This window comes from Corythoichthys intestinalis, chromosome 19, assembly GCF_030265065.1.
Source record: "Corythoichthys intestinalis isolate RoL2023-P3 chromosome 19, ASM3026506v1, whole genome shotgun sequence".
NCBI classification, from domain to species: Eukaryota; Metazoa; Chordata; class Actinopteri; order Syngnathiformes; family Syngnathidae; genus Corythoichthys; species Corythoichthys intestinalis.
Genome location: NC_080413.1, coordinates 17,622,556 through 17,635,752, shown reverse-complemented (window position 1 = coordinate 17,635,752; position 13,197 = coordinate 17,622,556). Strand labels below are relative to the sequence as shown.

Below are 13,197 nucleotides of genomic sequence, written 5' to 3'. Positions count from 1 at the left end.
CTACAGTAACATAGTACACTCACTGCTGTCTTGCTTCCTTTTCTCCTCTTCTGCTTTTTTTTCTTTCGTTACTTCCAGAAGGATAACTTCTCTTCATTTTGGATATACGCCAATTAAAAAAAAAAGCAAAATCGCCGCTCACTCTCACTCTGAGTCACGTGAGCGGTGGGGGGGTGTAGAGCGAGTCAAGGGGCCCCTTCAGGGAACTCAGACACAAGGCTTTCACTGGAAGTAAAGCTGCATGTGCTAAATCTGTTGGCCCTCTGGGGGCCCCTGCTGGCTGGTTTGCCTAATGGAACGCGACGCCTCTGCATGCATGACAAACAAAAGTCAACATTTAAAAAAAAAAAAGTCGAAAGCGCGTAAGTCAGGTCCGTCGCAACCCGGGGACTACCTGTAGTGTTTAATTTGTAAAACGAACTAATACTGGTATGGTGCCTTTCAAGAATATTGTATGTAGGGGCGCGTATTCCCCCGCCTCTCCTGCTCTCTGACCAATGAGCTGACAGAACAATGATAATCCCGCTTATCCCATTGGTCGAGGAGGTTAGTGGCTTGCCATGAGGGAAACGGAAGACAATGGAAGAGAGTGGAAGAGAGAAGTTTGACTAAAAAGCATGTTCAAAATGATGATCATTTGTTGTCTTGCTCTTCTCTATGTACTTTATTTTCACTATTAGTATTATATTGTTTTTTTCTGTTCTGTCAATTTAGCTTGCATTTCCACATTATACTATATATATTACTGTTATTGCTAAGGGGACTTTGAACGCACCTAAATTGTTAAAATAAATGAAATGTAAAAAAAAAAAAAAAACAAAAAAAAAAAAAAACAGTTTACCTCATCTTAAAGAGGAAGTCCAGAATTTCGACAACAAATTCCATGTAGTTAGTTAGTTAGTTATTAGTTTCAGGGCTCCGGAGTGGCTAATCTAGCACGAGTCAATGGGCCCGTCCTAGCAAGTTCTTGATATTTTATGCGTTTTAGCTCATCAGTGCCTTATGAAAAAATGCTCCATATGGCGGACGACAAAGCCTAATGTAGTCCGTCTGGTCAGATCATTTAAACATCTTGGTTCTTGATAATGTACGTGTGTACTCAGCATAAAAAGCAGGCGGAATATAGAGCAGATACACAAAGTCATGTTGGTGGTCACCTGCTGAGAATCTCAAACAGTCTCACCACGTAGTTTTGCCTTGTGTGTTCCTGAATCAGCTGATACTTAAGCTGAGTGCATAAAATGTCAACACCCATCCAGGAGACTATTTAGACTGTCAAAGTCGCTTTACAGCACACCCGCAGCGGGCAAGCACGCTCCAATTCGCTTATTACGGCAGTAATGTTCCTTCGGGTTGTTAAAATGAAGAGTAATGTACTGTAAAAGCTGTGGAGGTCAAATATGTACATAGTAATAGTGCGGTATGTTGAAAGTGCACTGCAAACACCCTGGCATATGGAAGATACAGTACGCATTAATATCCATCATAGTGATAATCAAATAATTAATGTTAGTGACAAGCACCTTTCCCAAAAAAAAAAGTTCACTATCATTTAGAAACATTTCTGTTTTTTCCAGTTTTAAAGGGAAGGTAAAAACAACCAATAGAATCATATAGTATTTAGTCACACAATGCATTTTTTATTTCATTTTTTTAAATATTCTTTTTAACTACTACGACAAACGTATCTTTTAACTGATGCATTTTATCCAGATCTTTTTGTTTGTTCTGTTGGGCTGTGTGCCCAACGTGTGCTGAAAGGCAAACAAAAAAAAGAAAAAATATGAAATATGGATGAGTCGCTGATGCGCCGCCGGGTGTCACCTCAATGACAAGCACATGCACTCAGGTCGCTTCGACACGTGTTTAGCTGGCAGCATTTGAATTGGCAAGCGTTTCCTTTGCAGCCAGCATCAACTTTGTTTGGGGGATGGCAGTGATTGGCTTTTTTCCACCTGCTGAATGCCATGCTATGATTGCCAATTGTTTTTATTTGTTCAATCAGTTTCTTCTTTGAAATAATCCTTGCAACGTTTTGCGATGACCACTTGAGTATCTAAACACCGTGCACCAAATAGACACCCCCTTCCTACAGTCATGTGAAAAAATTAGGACACCCTATGGAAGCTTGTGTGTTTTCTAACATATTTGGTCATATGGATATTTAATATCAATTCTAACAACCTTGAGAGATTCAAGTAATAGAACTAAACAATTAAGACTAAAAAAATAACTTTCTGTAAAATGTAATTTTAAATAAATGCAATTTCTGTTGAGGAATAAATTAGGACACCCCCACATTCAATCCCACTTAAAATGGAGAAAATCACACACACGTGTATCACATCGGGTGCACATGATAAGAACATCATTACACAGTGTTTTGAAGAATGCTTGCCTTATTTAAACCTCATATTTAGTTTGGTGTGCCCCCAACTTTTGAAGTGAGAGAAAACACCATGGTGAGATCAAATCAGCTTGCTGGGGCCTTCAGAATGAAGATTGTAGACACTTATGAGTCTAGTAAGGGATTTCAAAAGATCTCAAAAGAATATAAAATCAGCTATTCTACTGTCCCGAAAATAGTCTACAAGTGGAGGACATTCAAAAACAACTGCCATCATGCCCAGGTCTAGCCGTCCAAGCAAGTTCACCCCGAGAGCAGACCACAAGATGCTAAAAGAAGTCTCCAAAAACTCTAAAGTGTCTTCACAGGACTTATAGCAGCCTCTTGCTACTGTTGATGTGAAAGTGCATGCCTCTACAATGAGAAAGAGACTTCACAAGTTTAACCTTCATGGGAAGTGTGCAAGGAGGAAACCTTTGCTGTCCAAGAAGAACATGAAGGCCAGATTGAAGTTGCCAAGGTGAATGTAGACAAATAGCAGGACTTCTGGAATAATGAAATATTTATTGCCATCATCATCAGTATCATTGACAATCATTGACAATTACAAAATGTGATTTGATTTGCCCGAAGGAACCGAAGAAGAAGACAAAGGCAGACGGGAGGAAGCATATGCTTATCAGTTTCCCGTCCCCCATACAACTAAAGACGCACAATCAGACATGGTACAGTTACATACATCAGATGGCCACAAACTGTACAATAGCACAATCAACAATCTCAGTTTACAATAACTCAGCGTCCAGTCAAGCAGCTCGATTAATTTCAGGGCATGTCCCTGACATTTTAGCATCTATTTGCTGTGGGAACATTTTGTTGTGGCTATGTGTGTGGCAAAAGTGATTATGTGTTATCACAGCTGGTGTGAGTAGCGACTCAAAATGCTTTTCTTATAAGTCTCTTAAAAGGATACATTCCTAAGGTGTACATGGTGGCAACAATTGGCGCACACAAAGATCACTGTAACAATTTCATCAGACATGAATGTATGAGGAAAATCAAACAACATGTTGTACATATTTTATCCCAAGATTAATGTCTCCACAACAAAAAACATGCTTATTATTCATTTTATACAGTATCTTTTCCCAAATACTCCGTAAGCTGGACATTTGAATCAGGAGCTCGGTAGACACTGATAATTATGTTTTTACAATTGGGGATAAGGAGCTCAATTGTGATACATTCCAGGAGATTGTCAATCATAATTGCAACACCCCCTCCCCCCTTAGATGCCCGATTCATTTGTGCCATGTTATATCCGTGCAAATTAAAGTCAGAGCCTTTTTTATTTTTAGTAGATAAACCTCAATGTGTTCAAAATTCTTGTAGAGTCTCCTGCCGTTGATAAGTTTCAGCTTATCGTCCACATCCACGAGTTGTTATACCGGTCCGCTGTGTAGTATTTACAGTTATCCAGTTATTGTAGAAGTTGTGGTCCAGAAGTGTGGTTTCAGATGTCGTCATTAATTTTCAAGTGAGGTCAGCTCGTCAAGACTCCTTATAGCTTTAATCTTCATATCTTGCATCTTGACAAGGATCCTGCAATCCGAGACCCAGGTGTTGACGATTTTCCCAGCTTTTTTGAGCTGACGTGCTTTTCTTGCAATTTCGGCATTTTGGCGAGTCAAGTTGTCATTCAAAAAAATCTTCGACCCTTTCAGGTGGCGGCGCTGGTTAAGCAGGGCAGTCTTGGTCTTGTGGTCTGCCAGCTTCATGAGCACCCCCCCCCCCCCCAGATGGGAGCAGAAAGCAGCAACGGATGTCCAGCGGTTCCATGTTTATTCCATACTCTTTCAGCTTGGCAATTGCTAGTTGCGCCACTGTATCACCAGGGCTAGGTGTCAGTTGTAATCCAGAAATGATGAGCTCATTAGCGCATCGGAACTGGTCGAGATCGTCAGCTCAAATTTCCAGCCTTTTGTTGCGAACATCTCTCTCCTCGACCGCCTGCTTGAGTTTGTCGTTTTCAGCGCGCATTAACTGGAGCTCTCTGACGATTTCTTGATTCTGGTTTTGAATCAAGCCAGTCAAGGAGACCTCCAATTTCTGTATGGAGGATTTTATTTCATCCAAGTCTACAGGTTTCAAATTCTTTGGAGCCATACTGGGAGTCGAGCTTGCTGGCCCTGAGTTGGCCCTGAGCGCTTATCGGTTGAGTTAAGTTGCTCTTGGGAGCTCAGAGGAGTGCGTCTGCTCACAGCTTGAGCTGAATCAACAAAATATCAAATGTTGTTTGGATAGATGAATCTTAAAATTGAATTATTTTTGACCAGAACGGAGGACATGTTTGGCGTAAATCCAATACAGCATTACAGGAAAAGAACCTCATACCAACTGTGAAACATGGAGGTGGAAGTGTCATGGTTTTGGGATGCGTTGCTAAAGCAGGACCTGGCCACCTAACTAGCATAGAATCCACCATGAATTCTATCCTGTATCAGAGGATGCTTGAGGAACATGTGAGATCATCTGTGAAAAAAATTAAAGCTGAAGCGAAACTGGACCCTGCAATATGACAATGACCCAAAACATACCAGTAAATCCACCAAGGACTGGCTGAAAAGGAAGAAATGGAGAGTCCTGGAATGGCCGAGTGAAAGCCCAGGTCTTAATCCCATTGAGATGCTTGGGGTGACTTGAAACGGGCTGTACATGCAAGAAACCCCTTAAACAGCTTACAGCTGAAGGTGATCTGGGTTGAGAAGTGGGGCAAACTCTCTTCAGACTGATGTCAAAGACTGGTAGATGGCTACAAAAAGCGTCTCACTGAAGTTATTTCAGCCAAAGGGGGTAACACTACCTATTAGGTGGTAGGGTGTCCTAACTTTTTCCTCAGTTAGAATATGCATTTTTGTTTATATACAAGTATTTAGTGTAATGTGTAAAACATTGTTAATTTTTGTTGTTTAACTGCAATTAAATCACTTTATTTTCCAGAGATAAAGAAGAACAAGATCAGAAATTGATTTGTGAACATTTCTTATTAAAGAACAATATTTAATAGAGTGTCCTAATTTTTTCACATGACTGTATTACCTCCTTTGGCTTTACAGTGACTGATCCCACCAGGTTTTTACCTCGATTGACCAATTGTAATAATTACTTATATTCATTTTCAAGATTTGTACAAATTAAGTGGCCTCTGTTCAACCAGAAGCTTTGTCTAATTAAGACAATATAAATGCCTTACCCCTAATAGCTTGCCCTTTATGTTAGTGCTCTGGAATGACGGATGCTACCTTTAGCTGTGGTAGACTTCATTACCTTGAAACAAATCACCAGTGAAAAATCTTTCAAGTAGACTTTGACCAGTTGCATCAAAATTTTTTGGCAAAAAAAAAAAAAAACTTGATGAAGATCATATCTTAAAAAGTGTCTCTCACTGGCTTTCCGCAATTGAGTATATAGTTCTTAAATGTATTGGTTATAGTGAGGGAGCAAAACGATATAGTTTTCAATTAATGAAGTTGAATATGAAATCCCATCAAAGGCACATGTGCCTCGTTTGGTTTTATATCCATCTCATCCGTTCTCTTTTTTGTTGTTTACTTCCGAAATGAGGTCAGAGGCTTTAGAAAAACAAACAACTCACCAAAAAAAAGCATCTTTATATGTATACTGAGCTCCATGTTGGGATTTAGCGCTGCCTGGTGAGCCCCTGACTGATGTCGGAAAGAGGAAAATCATTTCCCAGAAATAAAAACAAGCCTCTGAGAAACGCTGCCTTCACAGTCATGTTTGACCTGAGCCGCAAAATGTCATTTCACTCTCCAAAATAGCAGCCTCCACTCTATTTATATATTTTTTTAGTATTTTCACGGTGTAGCGCAAAGGCAACAAAACAGAATCGACCAACTAGTATTGATTTCCCGTTTGTGTCCCTGTCTTTAATGCTGCCGCAATGTACACCATGGCTTCTTAAATAACAAAGTATACAGTCTACAAAAAGAACATTTTATCATATAATATAAATACAACACTCAAGTCTGAACATATTTGTTTTTCATTAGAATTTTCAGTGATTGTTTTACAAGCATTATATTGTTTCAGCCTTAAAGGAAACCTCATACGTAAAAACTTGCAGGCTCTAATAAGTCACAATCGTTCTCTTTTACTAAAATATGTTATTAGAAACACATAAAATATTGCCATTGATTTAAAAATCTACAGTCCCTGACAAACGTCTTATCGCATATCCATTTTGTAGAAACAATTGCTTTAATAACCTGACTTTTAATTATTCAATTGGTTTCAGAAATGGCTTATATGAAAGCTAAGACCCTCCCAAATGATGTTGAATGTACAAAAATATATTTGTTTCACTGAAAAAAGATAGATCATTTCATGAAGACATAAAGGTCAAATTTTGGCAAGACAAAAGTTTTGTCGCCTACAGAAAGTAGTGTGAAAATTGAACAAAAAATGTACTAAATATGTTACATAACTAGGGGTGAAAGTGGCTAGAATTTCTTGCCGGAACTCCCCGAAGTGAAGGTCGCCACGGAGCCAGAAATTTCGTTTATTTATTTATTTGGGGGGGGGTCAAACCTCCTAGAACTACTGAAATGCATGGAAAACTGTTTTGACAGTCATTTCTATAACACATACAAAAACAGATTTTCATTTAAAATTGTATTGTTTCAATAATTTGCAAAATGAAAGTTAACAAAACAGCAATAACCCCAAACTCTATCTCTTAATTTTTATTTTCCCTCATTTCCTCACATACTAAATGCCAAATACTTAAGAACATGGGATGTATATTAAAATTGAAGTTAATGTATACATTTACTTTTACTTTTTTTTTTTTTTTAATAGAAATAAGCACCAAAGACTCAAACGAGCTCTGTTTTCTTGTATTCTTCTATTTATTGGTGCTAAAATTAGGTTGCATGTTATAAATGGGGACAATAATTTTCCCTAGATTTTACAAGTAAATTTGGGGTGCGACTTATACATGGGTGCGCCTTATATTTGGGAAATTACGGTGCACCACAGTCGCAACAAATATTGCAGGAGACCTACTGGAGCCCGAATGGATTCGAGATTCACTCAGAAAACAGTGAAGTTTGGTGGTTACATCATTACCAAAATCATGGTGTGGGGTTACATCCAGTAGGGGGGTGTGCGAGAGATCTGCAGGGTGCAAGGCAACATAAATGGTGCTCCATCGCATACTTCAATCTCTACCTCAAAGCTCCTCAAGGAAAATAAGATCAAGATCCTCCAGGGCTGGCCAGCCCAGTCACCAGACATGAATATCATTGAGCATGTCTGGGATAGGATGAAAGAGGAAGCATGGAAAACGAAACCCAAGAAAGTTGATGAACACTGGGAGGCATGCAAGACTGCTTTGTTTGATGTTCCTGATGACTTCATCAATAAATTGTATGAATCCTTGCCGAAGCCCATGGAAGTCATACAATTTATTGATGAACCCTCGCAACCCTCATGAGGATAAGCGGCTCAGATGATGAATAAATGTATTGTGATGCCCCACCGGATGCTTTAATGATGATAAATGTAACAACTTAAAGGTTTTCCAAACAAACATTTTGTGAAAAATAAGAGAACAATTTTAACTAAAGTTATGGGAAAAGTGCCTATATTGCATCACTTATATATTATTAAATCAAAATAGTACAAACATCAGTTTTTTGGATCAAGTGCAAAGTGCCAATAAGTCACTTATTCTGTCCTCAATGTGTGAGTGGGTACACAGATTGACAGATAGTGAACAAATCAGTCTCAGAGAAGTCAGACCCTTGAGTGAAGTTGAAAAGGCTTTACTGTGGTCATTTTTCTCTGGACAAGAGCACTGATACTTTTTGTAAAACTAAAAGCAACAAAACACTATGTCAATAATATGAAATAAAGTCACGAAATAAAGCAAAGTACACACCACGTGTCAATTTTCAACAAATGCAAACAATACAAAATATACACATCACCAGTATACTACACAACATTCATGAATATAAAAAGAAAGGAAGAATATAACTACAGGCAATGCTTGTATAAGGCACAAACAATGTGTTGAGATAGCAAGAACTGCTATGGTACACTGGCTGTAAATGTTAGCTCGTCCATTTAGCTCTTTCTATTTGCAATTAGCTCGCGTGAGCAGATGATTACGACAGCAGAAAGTGCTGGAATTTATCAAAACTAATTACACCTAATCGCCAGGAGGGGCGACAAAACACCAGAAACACAGGCAGGCAATGAGTGAACATGACAGTACTGGCATATGCATATTGGTCCATAACCGATAATGAAAAACTGATATTATACGGTATCATTTTAAAATAATTTTATCAGCCAATATTATCTACCTGATAATATGGGAAAATTCTACTTAAAACCCTTATTTGTAACCCTAACCCAGGTTTGAAACGTTACTCTAAACCCCAGATTCAAAACCCTACCTTGTCATGTTTCCAATGACGTTGCACAGGAAACATGTAATATAATAATGCCAAACATAAGTAAATGTAACCATGTAGATGTCTCAAGACGCATATGCAAACATGAGTCACCACAGAAGGTGCAGGTTGCTGAGCGCGCGCTGTCAGAGGCACGTACACAAGCAGACCAATGAAGCGCACAGTGTCTCTTTCATATGGAAAACAGGCAGCAAATTACCACCTGAGACGAAAGCCAAGGCTGATTGCGGCTCCTCCGATGTTTAGTATGCATTCAATAAACTGATTTTGACATTTCATTAATAGGGGAAACTGTCAGCATGGTCACACGCAAATCTTTATTTAATCATGCTGACATTATTATGCTGATTGTGCACCAAATAGAAGAAAAACTGACACAATAATCCCACTTTTATGGTGTTGGCATATTAATATGTGTGCAAGTAGGATACTTGCATTGTGCTGTGCTGTGTACTCGATAAGCCAGTTTGAATATGTGTTTGTCCTTGATTTTCTATTGTATACGATAGCAATGAATGCTCGCCTGAAGTGTACAAAGAGCTGCACTCAGCATGCAACATTTGGATGAGGTACATTTGCACAAACTAATGATGGCTATGGAAGAGATTCAGTGTTTATTTGGGGTTGGGCAATCAAAAAATCATTTAATCTTGGAGGTCAAGTCAAAATATTGATATAAAGTAAATGCCATTTCCAAAGCTTTACTACTCCAGCAAAGTTACAGTAATCATAAATGATGAAAACATACAAAGCAGTTGGGAACCTTCCCAGAAGAAAGAAAAGAAGATCACCAAGGAACCCAAGATAACATCTAAAGAACTACACGCCTACTTTCCCACAGCTAATCAGTTTTGTCAGATATTGACCAAAAACAAACAAACAAACAAACAAAAAAAGTCTTATTTTTGTTAAATAAAATACATTTTGCTAAAAAAAAAAGCTGTCTGATTCCCATGAGTTTGGGAAAATATTCTATCATAGACTCCAGAATGTATCTAGGGGTCACGGGGCACGGGGCCATTTCATAGGGGGCCTATCTCCGTCAAAGCTGACCGAATGGAAACACAGTATTTATTTTACGTAAATATTGCGAACTATGAGGCTTGTCAGTAAGGAAATTAGCAGCCGCCAAATGTAAACAAAGAGCTTTTTCCGTTGAAAATTCTTGTGAATAAATGCTTAAATCCCTGAATTCTTTAAAGGTATGGACGTAAAACAGTCTAGATTCTTAGTTAAGAGCATAAAAAAACACGTACAGGTTGCATTTATTTTACGTAAATATTGTGAACTCTGAGGCTAATCAGTAAGGAAATTAGCAGCCACCAAATGTAACCAAAAAGCTTTTTCCTTTGACAATTCTTGTGAATAAATGCTTAAATTCCTAAATTTTTTATAGATATGGACGTAAAACAGTCCTGATTCTTGGTTAAAAGCAACAAAAAAAATGTGCATGTAACATTTATTATACGTAACTATTGAGAACTATGAGGCTAGTCAGTAAGGAAATTAGCGGCCACCAAATGTAAACAAAGAGCTCTTTGCCGTTGAAATTTCTTGTGAATAAATGCTTAAATTCCTGAATTCTTTAAAGATATGGACGTAAAACATTCTCGATTCTTGGTTAAAAGCAAAAAAAAAAAAAAAAAATGTGCAGGTAGCATTTATTTTACGTAAATATTGAGACCTATGAGGCTAGTCAGTAAGAAAATTAGCGGCCACCAAATGTAAACGAAGAGCTCTTTGCCGTTGAAAATTCTTGTGAATAAATGCTTAAATCCCTGAATTCTTTATAGATGTGGACGTAAAACAGTCTCGATTCTTGGTTAAAAGAAAAGAAAAAAAAACATGCAGGTAGCATTTATTTTACGTAAATATTGAGAACTATGAGGCTAGTCAGTAAGGAAATTAGTAGCCACCAAATGTAAACAAAGAGCTTTTTCCGTTGAAAATTCTTGTGAATAAATGCCTAAATCCCTAAATTCTTTATAGTAGATATGGACGTAAAACAGTCTCGATTCTTGGTTAAAAGAAAAAAAAAAAAAAAAAAATGTGCAGGTAGCATTTATTTTACGTAAATATTGAGAACTATGAGGCTAGTCAGTAAGGAAATTAGTAGCCACCAAATGTAAACAAAGAGCTTTTTCTGTTGAAAATTCTTGTGAATAAATGCTTAAAACACTGAATTCTTTATAGATATGGACATGAAACAGTCTTATAAATTAAACAACAAATAAATAAATAAATACATTTATATTACGTAAATATTACGAAGTATAATGCCAATGCTGTAGTGGCTAATTGCTCCCATAGATTTTTTTTCCACAATGTTTCAAAATGCATGCATGGTACGAAAAATATAATAATTACCTTGAAACCTCGAACAAATCACTCCTGAGACAATCCTTCCTGTTTGTATTCGGTACAACTTTCGCACTTTTTCAACATAAATCCGGCGTTGTTTCGCTGCATATGTCGCTGCGACCGACTGCGAATAACTGAAGCGGATTGTGGAATGGCCCCCTGCTTGAAGGTGTGGCGCACTGACAGTGGAATCTGACCCGTCAATCATTATGAAGTCTATGAGTAATTGCCATTTCCATAGCTTTAGGACTCCAGCAAGACTCGGCCAAAGATACAGTAATGATGAAAACATACAAAGCAGTGGGGAGCCTTCCCAGAAGAAAGAAAAGAAGGTCACCAAGGAACCCAGGATAACATCTAAAGAACTGCAGACCTACTTGGCCACGGCTAATGTCAGTCTTGTCAGAGTTACAAGTCAAGAAACACGTACTGACCTAAAACAAAAAAAAAATCTTATTTTTGTTCAGTAAAATAAATTTAGCTGAAAAAGCTGTCTGATTCCCAAGAGTTTTGGGAGAATATTCTATGAAGTGATGAGACAAAAGTTGAATATTGCGGAATGTGTGTGTCTTGAGTCAAACATGGTTGAGCTCGTGTGATTACCTGGGGCTTCTTTGCTCCTTCAGGACCTGGATGACTTGTTAGGAACAATGGAACCAGGAAATTTGCTCTTCACCAGAATACACTGAAGAAGGCAAAGAATGTTCATCATCAGTTCGTGACCTCAAACTGAAGCATATTTAGGTTCTGCAGCAGTACAACTTTTCAAAAGTCATGTTCCAAATGCCGTTTTTTTATGAATGTTTTATTAAAGTCGGGATTTGATTTAATATTTGTGAAAATATTTGGCATACTTAAAAACCCTCTTGTATTACTGAATTTAAAAAACTTTTGCCAGAATGGTATAAAATATTTCCAGAGATATGACTCATTACCAGTTGTATAATTGGGCTGAAAATGATTTTTCTATGCAAATTTAAAACCCTAACCTTGGCTTGAAATCTTAATTTTAAAACATTCACTTTTGCCTGATTACCTACTTTCCTCATTTAAATTTGTTGAAAAGAGAATTTATTTAGTCAAAGCACATCATCTGATGTTGCTGTTGTCAATTCTCAGATAAATTGTGCTCATGCTCGAAATTAAAGTGAAGGACTGAAATGCAGAAGGTGTGAGATGAATGTGATTCTGCGTGCAAAGCAACAGCAGGCTTTCTTCACACCATCTCTAAATCAAAAAAAAATGAAGGAAAAAAGAAACTGCTGTTCAGATGTTTGCTCTGTGGCGACGTAAAGCCTGAGGAAAGTTTACGCTCCAGATGTTGTTTGCTGACTTCTTCACTTCAAGACATTTTTTTTTCTTTAGCAGTGCAGCACCAAAACTTGTTTTACGCATCCTCGGCATAAAAGTTTGCTCATTAAATATTCGAACTTCAGCTCGGAGAGACTTCGGCTTTGACAAGAAAAAATGTATTGCAGTCAGAATGACACAATCTTGACCTCCGGAAACACCAGTCAATCCAAAACAAATCATAAGATGCTGTTCCACTCCAGTTCCATATATGGCAGACACTTCCAGGGCCATTCTGACCAATTTAGTACCCTAGGCAACATATTTGTTGGCGCCCCCCCCCCCTTTTTTCCCCACATATATTTAAACACTCACATTGAAAAAGCACATTATGTCTTTGTAATGTATTATATTAAAAAAAGACAACAACGAACAAGTACAGAAATTAAAGGAAAATGCTCTAATAACTATTCAAAAGCACCAATAAAAATACTTCAAAAACAAATGAATAAAATGAATTACAATTGTTATTACAATATGATAAACACCCACCCACACAAACCTATACAAAGACACACAGAACACTTTAAAATGCAACTTTTTTTTTACCTTGACCTATAACCTTACCACCTTGTCTTCACTGATGCAAAAGCATCTATTGCACCTTCATTCAAATGCATTTTTTTGGGTTTC

General features: G+C 37.7%; 1 protein-coding gene across 5 annotated transcripts in view; it reads right to left on the bottom strand.

Moving 5' to 3' along the window:
- Nucleotides 1-11,899, bottom strand: part of LOC130907443 (MAM domain-containing glycosylphosphatidylinositol anchor protein 2-like) — a 459,232-nt gene extending 447,333 nt beyond the window's left edge. For 2 of the 5 annotated variants that reach the window (XM_057822539.1, XM_057822545.1), the window contains exon 1: nucleotides 11,818-11,899. The gene's annotated coding sequence lies outside the window, so the exon portion shown is untranslated. The remainder of the gene's footprint in view (nucleotides 1-11,817) is intronic. The other 3 variants (XM_057822543.1, XM_057822544.1, XM_057822547.1) reach the window with 3 other exon arrangements.
- Nucleotides 11,900-13,197: the final 1,298 nt, after the last annotated feature.